The sequence below is a fragment of the Cavia porcellus genome, unplaced genomic scaffold, assembly GCF_034190915.1.
Source record: "Cavia porcellus strain 051 isolate PalLab524CR breed Dunkin Hartley unplaced genomic scaffold, mCavPor4.1 scaffold_19, whole genome shotgun sequence".
Lineage (NCBI taxonomy): Eukaryota > Metazoa > Chordata > Mammalia > Rodentia > Caviidae > Cavia > Cavia porcellus.
In genome coordinates, this window is record NW_026947502.1 from 59,743,069 (window position 1) to 59,756,499 (window position 13,431).

At 46.2% G+C, this 13,431-nt stretch overlaps 1 long non-coding RNA gene across 1 annotated transcript; it reads left to right on the forward strand.

Annotated features, from left to right (window-relative positions):
- Window positions 1–4,754: 4,754 nt before the first annotated feature.
- LOC134471667 (uncharacterized) lies at window positions 4,755–13,035 on the forward strand. Its single transcript, XR_010041239.1, has 2 exons — window positions 4,755–5,993; window positions 9,467–13,035. It is a non-coding gene; the product is annotated as an uncharacterized LOC134471667 (long non-coding RNA).
- The last annotated feature ends 396 nt before the right edge of the window (window positions 13,036–13,431 follow it).

The following is a 13,431-nucleotide window of genomic DNA, read 5'->3' on the forward strand; positions in this document are numbered from 1 at the left end:
GGCAGGGAATTCCAAGGGAGCCATCTGGGCCAGAATTCTCATGCTACCCTGATTATCGCACTCATCAAGAGAGCTTGCGATTTCTAAGACTAGGACTTGAGATGCCTTAGAAATACATCTGTGGGGGCTGGGGATTTAGCTCAGTGGCATAAATGCCTGCCTTGCAAGCAGGCAGTCGTGAGTTTGATCCCTAGTACTGATAAAAAGGAAAAAGGCAAAAAAAAAGAAAGAAAGAAAAGAAATACGCCTGTGCCTGTGTACTGGTCAGCTTCCCCATTGCTTTGGACACAATAGCTGAGACCCACATCCTAAAGGAGGAAATGGTTTATTTGGCTCACGGTGTCAGAGGCTTCAGTCCACGGTCAGTGGCACTGTGGGGGAAAGGCATGGTGTGGCCAGAGAGCAGAGTGGGTTGGAAAGAATGCCTGAGAGAAAAAGGACTAGGAACCAAATAGAGTCCCTAAGGTCACGCCCCATGACCCACCCAGACACACCAGAAGTGTGATTTACTAATCTGTTACAGATCTCTTAAAGCAGTCGAACTGACAGTCATGAGTAAATGTCACAGCACACTTGTTTAAAATTTCCTTTAGATCATTTTAACCTTTAGACAGGCTTCGGATCTCTGGTATGGATTATGGTGATATAACTGTCAATAGCATAACATCATTAAAGACCATCAATCAATCCTTTCTATAAATATATTAATTATCTTCTCTATTAGCCTGGATCCAGGAAGGGAGGTACGTTCCTAGTGGATATTTTCAGGAGTGTTTAATGAATCAGCTATTTTTGAAGTTTAGGATAGGTTTTGAGAAAACTAACCAAGGGATAGTATTGTGGCTCATACCAGAATGCTCGGGGGGAGCTGGTACTACTCGTAGGCCTGAAGTGCCAGGAGAAGGAGCAGTTCCTGGGCCCGAAAGCATGAAGGGACTCTGAGAGGAGACAATGCCATCTCGGGGTGCTGCCAACCACAGAAACCCCATAAGGAAAGAGCTGGGAACAAACACCCTGACTGTGCTGTTGTTCAAACTCAACCAAAAGCTACAGGATGAGGAGGCACTTTGATCCAGAAGCCAAAGGCCAGCCTGGCAGAGTAAAGCGGGCACAGGATGAACAGGAGGAGCAAGTGACTGTCACCAGCAACCTGCAGTGCCCCCAACCCTGCTGGAGATATGGGGCCACAGAGAGTGACAAGAAACTGTCTCAGCCCCTCGGAACTCTGAGATCTGCCATGTGCTTGCCCAGAAGACCCCTTCACAGCCCTCCCCATGTACCCGGGTGGGAGGTATGCGAACAGAGAGACTTTGCCCAAGCATGTCTGCCTCCTCCCTTCTTACTGCGGGCTCAGGGTGAAGCAGCCTTAGTCCCTGGGCAGGTGGGAGGGGGCTGTCCTTCCTCACTGGACAATGCTGATGAAAACTCTGAGAAACCCTTTGTCCTTTCAGATGCAGACACAAACTTCAAGCCAGTGACTTTGCTCTAGGGTGGATATTCTGGCTTTGTTATGACATGGTCCCTGATCCATTTCTTCGTACATCAGGAGGCAAAGCCTTGGAATATATGCATTTTGCCAATATAATTTTATTTTCTGCATAAGAAAATGAAATAAAATTTGGGATGTTGGTATCAATGAAGTAAATGACAAAAGGATTTAGAGACAGGGTTGACCAAGCGGGAAAATAATTTCCACAATTGTTCTCAAAAGCGATGTGGACTTAGTCTTAGCACCGGGACCCAGGGATGAACCCTTAACTTTTTTTTAACAGAGGACACGGTGTCCAGGATTGTGGGAACTGAGCCCTTCCTCATCCCCTCACCTGCAACGTGCTTTTGAGTATACTTGAAAGAGCTCACTCTCTCAGTGCTGAAGATTATTTCCATCAGCAAAATCCTGTGTGTTTCGTATGTGTCTTGTATGAATTGCTATTCCTTGTATTTTGCCCTGTTTTACATGCATACTTGTTATGGGATGGAAGGACAGGGATTTTTGAAAGTCTCTTTGGTTCACTGCTGTAACCCCAGCTCCTGGAGCAGTGCTAGCACATCATAAGTATCCAGTAAGTGCTGGCAGAGTTACCATACAAGTTATCTCATATGTTTCTCATGAGGACACTCGAGGTAGGTATCATCATTCCTGCTTCACAAATGGGGGGACTAAGACGCAGATCTTAGGTGCTGAGACACAGATCTTAGACGCTAGAAGCACTGCCGTAGGAGGCCCTTGAGGAATGAGTGATCTCACCAGGAACGTATGAGGAAGATAACATTTCCTTAACTCAGTTTCCCTCATGGAAGGCGGTTCTGTGACTTGTTTCTGTGATCTGATTCCTTTGACATTAGCATTTGTGATGAGGGAGGAATTGTACTCCAGGGCCCAGCCACAGAGGTGGAAGGGGACCAGGAGGCCTCACTTGCTGACCGGGTCTTAGGTAATGTTGTCTCCATTCCCCCTGCCTAGCTGGTTGCTATCTCCCTGTCTCAGGAGTGGTGAGAGATAAGGCATCTCCTCAGGCCACGTAACCAAGACAAAGCTGCTCATCTTGTCTTGTCTCCTCTCCATCTGTTTCCACACCCACTCCTGTACACTCCTCTGATGGAAGCCGTGGGCTCCTTTAAGTCCCCACTGGCCAGAAGAACATGAGATGCACAAGGATGCTTGTTAAATGCCCCAGAGTGAGTCCAGGGGCACAGCCTGTGTCCGAAACACTCGATTCCTTTTTCACGCTTCTGGTACAGTCTGAACAGGCAAGGAACTCAGTGAGGGCTGCTGTGGTTCTGCTTGATCACAACAAGGCACAGGTGGTGACTAATTTGGCAATTTTGTTTTCCTGCAGCCCTGAATTGGCTGGGCAGCTCTAGCAGCATGTTTGGGGTTTGTGCTACTCAAGGGAGTCCCACGCAGGACCATTAAGCCATTCAGTGTGGGATGGGAGAGAATCCAGGAGGGGACTCTTTCTAAGTGTGCGTCAGACCCAGCCATGTGGATAATGGGAGGGACCCCAGCCCGTGACTTCCTGTTCCAAGCGCTGAGAAAACACGGCCTGGGTCCTGCCTGGCCACTACCTCCATGGTGAGCAGCATCGAGAGGACTGGGCCTCTGCACACCAGACTGAGGTGCCAGGAGTAAGTGTGAGGCACCCCAGGCGGGACCAGGAACATACTCTGACCACTCGCAGGTGGGACAGGGACACGCGGTGAGCAGAGCGTTAATGAGGGGTTTTCAGAAGAGAGGAGGCTGACCTGGGTCTTGAAGGTTGATGGGATTGGGCGTGCAGAGAAGCCAGAAAAGGATTCCAGGAAGCAGAGCTTTCCTGACCGAAGGGAGGCAGAGACAGGAAGGCGTGAAAGAGCCAGCAGTCCCTCCTGGCTGATGCAGCCTTCCAGCTATGGATGGAAGTGTGCAGTGCAGCCCTGGGGTTCATCCCGGAGCCCACCTGCCAGGCTTTGACTGCCTTAGGTGCGATGGCTGAGTCCCAGTTTTTGAGTCTGACTTTCTGGGTTTGAAATTTGGCTTTCTGTCTCAGTGGTTTTGGGCAGCTTCCCCCTTGAGCATCTTTTCTGCCCTTTCTCTGAACCTGTCATGAAGCTGCAGCAGGAATTCGAACAATCCATGTAAAGTTCACTGCACAGGTGCATTGAACATGCTTGACAAATGGTAATAACTACTATATTGCTGTTTTGTCATTATTAGGCAGAGAGATGCTGTCTTAATTACTTTCTCATCGCTGAGACAAAATGCCTGGTACACAAGGGGGAAAGGTTTATCTGGCTCAGAGTTTGAAAGGGTTTTAGTCCATAATTGGCCGGCTTCAAGGCAGGGTGGTGTGGCAGAGGAGCATCACAGAGGAGAAACAGTTCATGGCAGGCAGAACGCAGCAAAAGCAAGCAAGCAAGTGACCTTAAGAGCATCTTTCTGCCACTTTTATCTTAACCAGGCTACTTAGGTTGGAAAGCAGGTGCACATTTAATCCTAGTGTACTTGAGCCTAACATTGAACCATGCATCAACTCCAGCCCTACACACTCTAGATCCAGCTGCCTCTGAAAAAGCCCCCCTATGACTGCTTGAGACTTTGTGGGGACTTCTAGATACAAGCCATAACAGACACCTAAACAATTTATTTTGAAACATGTAAGACAGGAAAATGAGTGGACTTTGGAAATATCTAGGACCTTTTGACTTTTCTTACAAGTGTCTTTTACTAATGATGATTTGTTGATGTGAACAGATCTTTTAGTTGTTGTGCTTACAGGGCATTACATCATTTATCTAGAGTCACAGTGGACTAATATGCATGTAAAGAGTAGTATGGCCTTTGATTTATTTAGTAAATTGAAAGAGTGTGGGTAAGAAGCTCAGTTTCAGTCACACTATAAAAAGGTTTACTGGGGCTGGAGATGTAACTCAGTGGCAGAGCAGTTGCTGCCATGCACAAGGCCCTGGGTTCAACCCCAGATCCGCCCCCACCCCCAGTCTAGCTCTGCCTGTGTGCCAAATACTAGACTAAGCAGTGAAGCATAAATGTCTTAGCTGAGTCAGGACTACTGCCATGAAAACAAACACACAACAGGGTAAATTCAGCAAAAGGAATTTATACAACATCCTGAGTTTGGGGGATTAAGTATAGAGTTCTAGGGAAAGTACTTCTGGCTTTCAGGTGACAGCATTCCTGAAGTCATGTTTTTAAAGTGGTTAATATCTTTCTTACCATTAAATTAATAAATGTGAAACTATGAAATTATGGCAGTAGAATTGTAAGCCTCATAGAAAAATATGTACCATAGTTTTGTTATGTTTTGAGCACTAGGACACCAATTTTAGGAATTCTGGAGACCCGTGGGGCGCCACAGGGGTGGATTGATAGGCAATTGAGCTCTTTGTCTACACAGACATAATGATGCGTAGGAAGGGGAGGGGCAGACACCTGCTCACTGTCTTGTTCTCTTTCCCTGTGCCTGGCACAGTGGGTGCACGCAGCATTGTCCATGCACCATCTCACTGGACGACAGCAGTGAGCCTGCAGAGCGAAACTGCTCTTCTCACTCAGATGAAGTCCCAGAACCAGGGAAGTGAAGCAAGGACACAGAAGTGGGAAGCGGCAGAGCCGGGGTTGGGATGAGGAGTGTCAGGCTCTGAAGCCTTTTCTGCTTTTGCTTTCCAGACCCCTAAAACCACCCCTGCTACGCTGACAGAGAGCGATTTTTTAACCCGCCTAATGCAGATGCATTCCACCTTCGTAGGGAAAGTTGCTGTGAAGATGACTCACTGGTCACCCACTGCACACAGGGAGGAAGCAAGGTGGCAGCTGCTCCTTTCCTGCTGACTTTCTCAAGGCATCTGTCTTCCTCTGTCCCCGCATCTGACGCCAGCCACGCCAGCCAGAGCCCTTCTCAAACCGCCCCTCCATGCAGCCCTCAGTTTCACAGGCTTCAGCTCCCCACTTAGCTGCTCCTTGTCTTGTAACTAGCGTGCTCCACGCTGCTTGGAGGGATCCCTGACCGAGAGCTGTGCCTGTGCTGATGCTCTTCATTCTCTGTGGCTCTAGATCCATGCCAAAAAGGATTCTCTCAAAACCAGAGGTTCCAGGAAGGACATGAAAGCTGTCACACTGCACATTTACACCGTGGTTTATGGTTTTGAACGAGCTTTCTCCTGCCTTCATCAGGATAGCCAGGAAGCTCTGCAAGGAAGATGCTCTCACCCTGGCTTTATGGGAGATAAATGAAGCACGGAGCATCTACGTGGTTTATCCACATAAGATCACAAAGATACAAGTAGGAACTGAAGTGAGGCGAGGAGCAAGCAGAAGGTTAGTGCAGATTAAGTCACTTGCTCAAGGCCAAGCAGCAGACAAGCTGCAGAGCCTGACTCCAGAGTCTGGGTGTTTAACTGAGGCACGTAGCTGAGAGGACTTTGATGCAGTTGCTGATGGGAAACAAGAAAACAACTGCACTTTTGCGTGATAAGAAGGAGGAAGAAAACAAAAGGTAACCAAAGGAGCAAGAAGGAAGCGGGATGCACTGAAACTGGGGGTGCCTCAGAAAATAAAACACTTCTTTTGCGTGGGGCTGCTCTGTCTGTGGAGAAGCCATCTTTGCATCTGTGCCTGGGTTTCTTTCCTGTAATGGGCTTATTTTAGCTTTAAACTGGCATATGATTTCTATCTTGTGTGCAGCTAAGAGCTGGTGCTAGCTGATGACCTAGGATTTGAATGCAGGCAGTTCGGTATGGTGGCCGACACATCCACACGCAGCATGCCTTCACCCCGTTGGTTGTGTTGGGTGGACTCACAGGACCCCCTCAAGCTCTGCTTGCCTGTGACTTTGCTGGTTGGTGAAACATCTGTTCAAGCTGGAAACTGAGTGGGTACTTCCAGGAAGAGGGAGAATGTTGAGAATGGGCATTTCTCTCCCATTTATTATGGGGGTGAAATGGGGTAGAGTAGGAGGAGAGGAGGAAGGGCTTCCTGCTCTGGGGGAGAAACCAAAATACTGTGAGGCTGTAAAAGTCAGAATTTTCAGTTAGTAAACACACTGTGTTTAGTTTTTCACTAAATCCCAGGGCAATGTTCCATAAAGCACGGAAGAAATTAGACTTCCTATGGACTCAGAGCCTGTTGCTTGGTTCTGAGCTCGCAGGTCTGTTTAACTTCTTGGACATTACTTGCATGATTATCGAGAGATGGAGGAAAAAATATATGATTCCAATGTTGTCTCATCTGTATATGTAAGCTTGGATCCTTGAAATTAAATTAGTTTATTTTCCAAAGTCATAAACTGAATGGTGCACACATGGTAGATATAACTTGTTCAGTAGGGACAGGGGTGTGTGTATTCTGCTGGATTAGTGTCTCCCAGCCCTTGGACTAAGGACAGTATAGCTTCTCATCAACCTCTCCCAAACACATACTTTTCAGATATTCAGAACTTTTCATAATCATGTGATTTAAGAACAACTATTTGTTGAATGTTCAGAACAATTTCTGTGAAGACAGACACAATTATAAGACCTGTCACCCACTCCCTCAAAGCTTGGCATTTGTGAAGAGAAATACAAGGGCATTAGTAAGTGCTGCCCCGTGTCACCTTCCACACCTCATTAAGGACAATGTCCTCATTTCCTCTGTCATCCACATAACGCTGACTCCAACAACATTCTTCTTTTGGCCTTCACAAGTTTGCCATAGCCTGGTTTTCTTTTTTTCTCTTTCTGCATTTTTATTTCTCCTACCCCCCATTAGGTAGGTTCCAAAGGCTAGTCCTTAGCTACCTTTTCATTTTCTTAATTCAGATTTCTAATTTTGGCAGGGCACTTTGTATTAAACTAACCTGATGCTGAGCATAATTGTGAAACCAAAATAATAACAAATACACTTGACAATGTTGGGAGCATTAAACATGCAAGAGGCACCAGGATTCTTGAGACAGAGGTAGCAAATTATGTGAATTCCACATTTACCTCAGAGTACTGTCTGGTGATATTTTTCACTCCCCAAAAGAGGAATATACTTCAAGCAGAAAGCACTACTTTACCATACTGAGTAGACAGGGCTCTTATCAGCATTTGAGACTATTAGGAAGGAAAAAAACAAATGTGAAAAAAGTTGTCTAAAGGCATTAAATAGCTCCCAAGTGTCACATGCAGAGTGGGATTCCAAGACACTGGAAAATAGGGAAGCAGGAAAGCTAAAACCTGAGGAAAGACTTCAGCAATGAAAGTGCTGGAGAGGGAGAAGGAGAGGGAGAGGGACAGGGAGAAGGAGAGGGAGACAGAATGAATGGAGCCTCCAAGAAAAGAAAAAGGAGGTGGAATAACCTCTCTCAAAGGAGCCTTGGTAAACACTCTGAGATTTCAGTTAAGATGGGGGAGGCCTGAGTCATAGGAGTTAGGACTGTCCCCAAAGGAGTTAGGACCGTCCCCATGGGAGTTAGGACTGTCCCCATGGGAGTTAGGATTGTCCCCATGGGAGTTAGGACTGTCCCTATAGGACTTAGGACTGTCCCCATAGGAGTTAGGACTGTTCCCATGGGAGTTAGAACTGTCCCCATGGGAGTTAGGACTGTCCCTATAGGAGTTAGGACTGTCCCCATGGGAGTTAGGACTGTCCCCATAGGAGTTAGGACTGTCCCCATAGGAGTTAGGACTGTCCCCATGGGAGTTAGGACTGTCCCCATAGGAGTTAGGACTGTCCCCATGGGAGTTAGGACTGTCCCCATAAGAGTTAGGACTGTCCCTATAGGACTTAGGGCTGTCCCCAGCCCTAACTGAGGAGTTAGAGAACTGTCCCCATGGGAGTTAGGACTGTATGCTGGAGTAATTCCTTCAGGGTAATAATGCCTGTGCTCTCAGGTAAGGTAAAAATTAACATAGATTAGTAATTATGTGGACTAAAACTATACTCAAACAGGCTGAAAGTGACCTTTGTCTGCACAAAAAGAACAAAACTTTAACTCTTTTTGAGAAAGACAGCAGTATCCAAAGCCTCCATTAGTTTTGATCCAGTGTCAAGCATCCAATCAGAAATTACTAGACATGTTAAGAAATAGTGCCAAAGGTTCAAAGCCCACAAAGCAAAACGAGACTATTTAAACAGAGCCTGAGGAGATTCAGGTAATGGAATAATCAGGCAGTGGGTCAAATTGACTGTGTTTTTGATGATTCTGCTTTGACTCATATCAAAATATTTCCCCAAGAATATATAGAATAAAAATGTAGTCAATAGCTGTACCAAAATCCATCTTCTTCTCATATACAATCTTACACGTAGAAACTAGTGCTTGCCATTTATTTAGAAGTTAGCTTCCCAGAGTTTTGTACAGAATGTAAAGTTTTAGATCTGCATATTGGCATGCACAGAGGAAGTGCTTTTTAAAATGGGGTGGGGCACCCTCCGAGTCTAACCTGATGTAACTGTGCACAGAAATTCATAAACTGATGAAGAGTTCATAAATTAGTGGTGTTGGAATGGACCAACCTAGAGAAGACTTGGTATATTGGAGGTAGAAAACCCATCCTGGTTTACTCCTATCCCAAATTTTGAGAGTTTATTCAACCTCTAATTGATAATCAAGCTTGTATGTAAATAGTTTCTAGATCGTCACCATTTTCAGAAGCTCAGGTCCAATTTCCCAGCTTTCTGGTGCACGTATGTGGACTCCCCAGATCTTACACTCAGTATGTGCACTCTGAGAATTCCAGACTTGCTCTCCAGACTTGCTTGTCTTTCATTCATTAAAGGTGTTATTAGTTCATTGCTAGGCTTTGTCATGGTTGATTTGTTTGTCTCCCCTCAGTCCTCTACTAGTAATTTATCTTTTTCCTATTCTTATTGCTACTCTCTTGGTAAGTCTTCATGGCTCTTTCTAGGAGTAACAATTGCCTCTTTTAAAAAAAATGTGATTGATATATAATTTACATACTATTTAAAGTTCATAACAGTGGCTTGTACTTCATTCACCAGGTACGGCAGTGACTGACCATCACCATTTAGCTCTTGGTCTGGGCTGTGAAAATGGGGTCAGATGAGGAAAAAAGCAAAGTCCCACAGTAAGATGGGAACAAGGAGGAACATTCGCGAGATCACCGAGGCTTCCTGTTGCAACGTTAAATTTACTTTTCTGTGGCCCTATCTGCCCTGTTGAGTTAGAGCTTCACTGCCCACCGTGACGTAAAGAAGTCAAGCATCACGATGTCCACTTGCGAGAAGAAGAAACAAGGTCGTGCGGAGAGGCCCTGAGACCCGCCTGGGGTTTCGGGTTTCTCAGCTGGCTTCTGCAGCTCCTGTCTGGCCTCCAGCCCAAGCCTCGCCACTGGTCATGGTTTTTACAGGGTAAAAAAGCTTACTTTGGACTCCATTTTAGATGAAGTAGATGCATAAATTAGAAAAGGTTTGGATGAGCCCGTTTCTTTTAAAGTGTTCTTCAAGCATAAACCAAAGTTGGAACATGGACGTGGCTCCTTGTGTTCCAGTTCTGCTGTTTACCCAAGATATTATTGAACATTTTCAAGGCTCAGTTTTCTGACCTATAAAACTGACATGTTAATACATAGTTCACAGATCTGCTGTGAGGATTGCTGATACTTACTGCTATGAAAACTAAAGTTTTAGACAAACAGAGGTTATTATTTTTACTTTTACAATACTGATTTCTGTAGATGGGGTCACAGGACAGTTTTTATGCACCGGCTCCCTCAGCTACTGAAAATATTTATTCACTTGCTCATTTATTCATCCAACAAACATTTATCAAGTGCAAATTATATGCTGTTAGTCTAGAAGGATGGAGAGCATGGGAAAGAATCAGATGCAGTCCCCTCTGTGATATAGTTATATTCATTTGAGGGAAGATAAACCTAAATTAGTAGATGAATAGTTTTAAACTGTGAAAAGGGAGGGAATCAGACACAGGGATGTAGTGATTATGCAAGGGTTATTTCCTCTAGAAAGAATGGTCAGAGCAGTGAAAGCCAGTTGCATTTTTCTGCACCTTATGAGATTTCCTGCATCTTCCTGCAGGTTCTGGGCTATTCCTGCAACACTCTGTAGAATAAATTCTCACAGCAGAACAGTTGCAATGATATAAAGAGTGCAGTTCTGTTTCCTGCCTAACATTCTCTAACCAGACAGCACGTAACACTTTGTTTTGATGAGTGTGTGGAATTTGGGGGCGGTGGGGGCAGTGGAGCTCAGATAAAGCAAGCTGACACGGTCTATTGTAAACTGATTTCTCTCCCCATCATCACATCACTTGTACCATTCCTGTGCGCACAGAGTTTGAGAAGCTGGGACCATTTCATGAATGCTCACTTGAGTTCTTGTGAGTGTCTCTTGAGCAGGCTTCTGAACTGAATTCCAGGTCATCCTTTCTGAGCAGGAAGCTGGGACCCTGGCGGTTATTTGGTGATGGGGAGCAGGGATGTAGCTCAGTTGCAGAGCATTTGGCCAAGCTGCACGGAAATCTGGCTTTAGTTCCCAGCGCCATTAAAATACTGGTGTGGGAATGGAAGGAAGAGCCTCTTTACGAGTTTGCTCTTTTACTGTGCAGAAGCAGGCATCTCTATTGCAGCTCTCAGCTCCAGTGGATGAGACCTGGTGCCCCCGTGCACGCTCAGGATTGCTGCTCAGCTCCCCGGTGCAAAAGCTTGACTCGGTCAGCTGAACATTTCCTGCCTGCTGCGGGCGGGTTACATGGCCTTGTTTACCCTCAGTGGTCAGGTAGGGTGTACAAGGGGCTGTAGTTGATATTCAAAGGACTTTTTACTTTTTTGCTTTTGTTTTCATTTTTTCCCAATCAGTCAATATTTTATCCAACATTGACCAAATACAGGAAGATGGTCCTAAGAACTAGGGAGGAAGGTGGACTGTAAAGTTAGGTCCCAGTTTCTCTCCGGGTTGAAACAACTCCCTCCTAGATGTAAGTTTATTAAAAATAAGAGCACTTATACACAGGGAGTTGTTCCAAGGACTTTCTACATGTTGACTCATTTCATCTTCAAAGCAGCAGCAGGAGACAGGCACCAGTCATTCAGGACACTGCCTTACACAGGAGCAAACTAAGGTGTGGAGAGATTAAAGTAATTAGCTCAGGATTATGCAGCCCATAAATGGCAGAACCAGAATTTAACCCAAGCGGTGTGGCCCTGAAGTCCATGCTCTGAATTATTAGGCTACGGTTTTCCTTTCCATTCCACTGAGGAGCCGGGGATCGGGAGAGGAAAGAAGTTTACTACTTACTGATTGAATCCTGGTCCTGACTCGGTTCCAAAATACATCATCTCAGTTAGGCTTCAAAACAGGACATTAATCCAATTTTGTAGACTGCAAAATTGGGACTCAAAGAGATGAAGTAACTTGCGTGAGGTCACACAGATGGCAGTTTAGAGTTAGGGTCCACACTCAGATCCGATTGGTTGTGGAGCCTGTGTGTTTCTCCTCCTCTACACCATAAGGCAGCTGAGAACAGCAGCCCCGAATTAGACCCGCCCGGCTTCTAGAAGCATCGCGTATGTTAAGCGGGGCCAGGTCGCCTTGTGGTGACACATTCTGCTTTGCGTCCCTGCCAAGTGACACTGGGCAGCCGGGGCAGCCGGGGCCCGGGACACGGGCAGACAGGCCCGGGGAGGAGGCTGCTCGGGCTCCCTCGGCCTCACTCTTCTTGTTCGGAAACTGGAGACGCAGATAATCGTGAGCCTGCCCTGGTGGCCTGCGGCAGAGATCTAACAACATTCGCATAGCAGAGGTTGGAAGACTGAAGTTCTGTGGAGGAGACACAGAGCAGCATGGCGCTTGGCGATGGGACCCCGGTGAGCAAGGATGAGCACCCGGCAGAGCCCAGGGCTACCGCAGTGACCCTTCCGCAGGACCTGGGCTGGACTCCGCCCCAAATCCGGGAGTTCTCTGTCCATGCTGTCCCTTGGCCCTTCAGCTGTGGGGCTACTTAGCAGAGCAAAGTTCCCCTATCTGTGTACCTCCATCCTTCCCTCCTTCCCTCCCTCCCTCCGTCTTCTCTCCCTCCCTCCTTCCTTCCCTCTATCCATCCCCTTTTTCATTATGAATTGAACATCTCCCAGTTACAGAACCAAAAATAATGGGCCCTCTGTAATTCTAATGGGAGAGACAGGCTTCTCTCTCTCTCTCTCTCTCTCTCTCTCTCTCTCTCTCTCTCTCTGTGTGTGTGTGTGTGTGTGTGTGTGTGTGTGTGTGTCCACATGCAAACACCACCAGTGAGTACTTCACAGGCATTTTCTGAACTTAGCCATATAGAAACTAAGAATGAAAGGACTACTCTTCCATTGTACAGATGAGGAAACTGAGGGTCAGAAACGTTAAATAACTTGTCTAAGCCCAATAATTAGAAAACATGAGCCTCAGGGGACAGAGCTCAGCAGCACAGAGCCTACAAACATAGGGTCATGAGTTCAATTCCATAGAAAATACGGAGCTAAGATATATTTTAATTATAACTGCAAAACCCAAATTTCATCCTAATGATTGTATTAAACCATTTAATAAAATGGCTTTGGACTTTCTTCTGCTGTGTTTCACAGACTTTGCTGTGCTTGTCAGTCATAAGAATTCCATGGTCATCGGAAGATGATGAAAAGGACTGCCCAGGACTGGCTCAGGAATATACATCAGAATCAGTGTGGACTGAGGTGGAAATAATATTGCCTTCAAAGGAAAACACACCCGTCCATCTCACAGGCATGGACGGGTGACGTTTGGAAAGTAGCATGAGAAGCTGTTGCTGTGTTGATGATTTTAGAATCTAAACTTTGGAGGAGCCTGGAAGCTTCTTTCCCTCTGACTGTAGGATGGTTCTGCCAGGGAGCCGACCCAGCCTGGGTGGTGAAGATTGAGGGCCTAAGCCCAGCCCTTCACACGGTGATGGGCAGTGGTGAGGAAGTCTAGGTGAATGCGCTGGT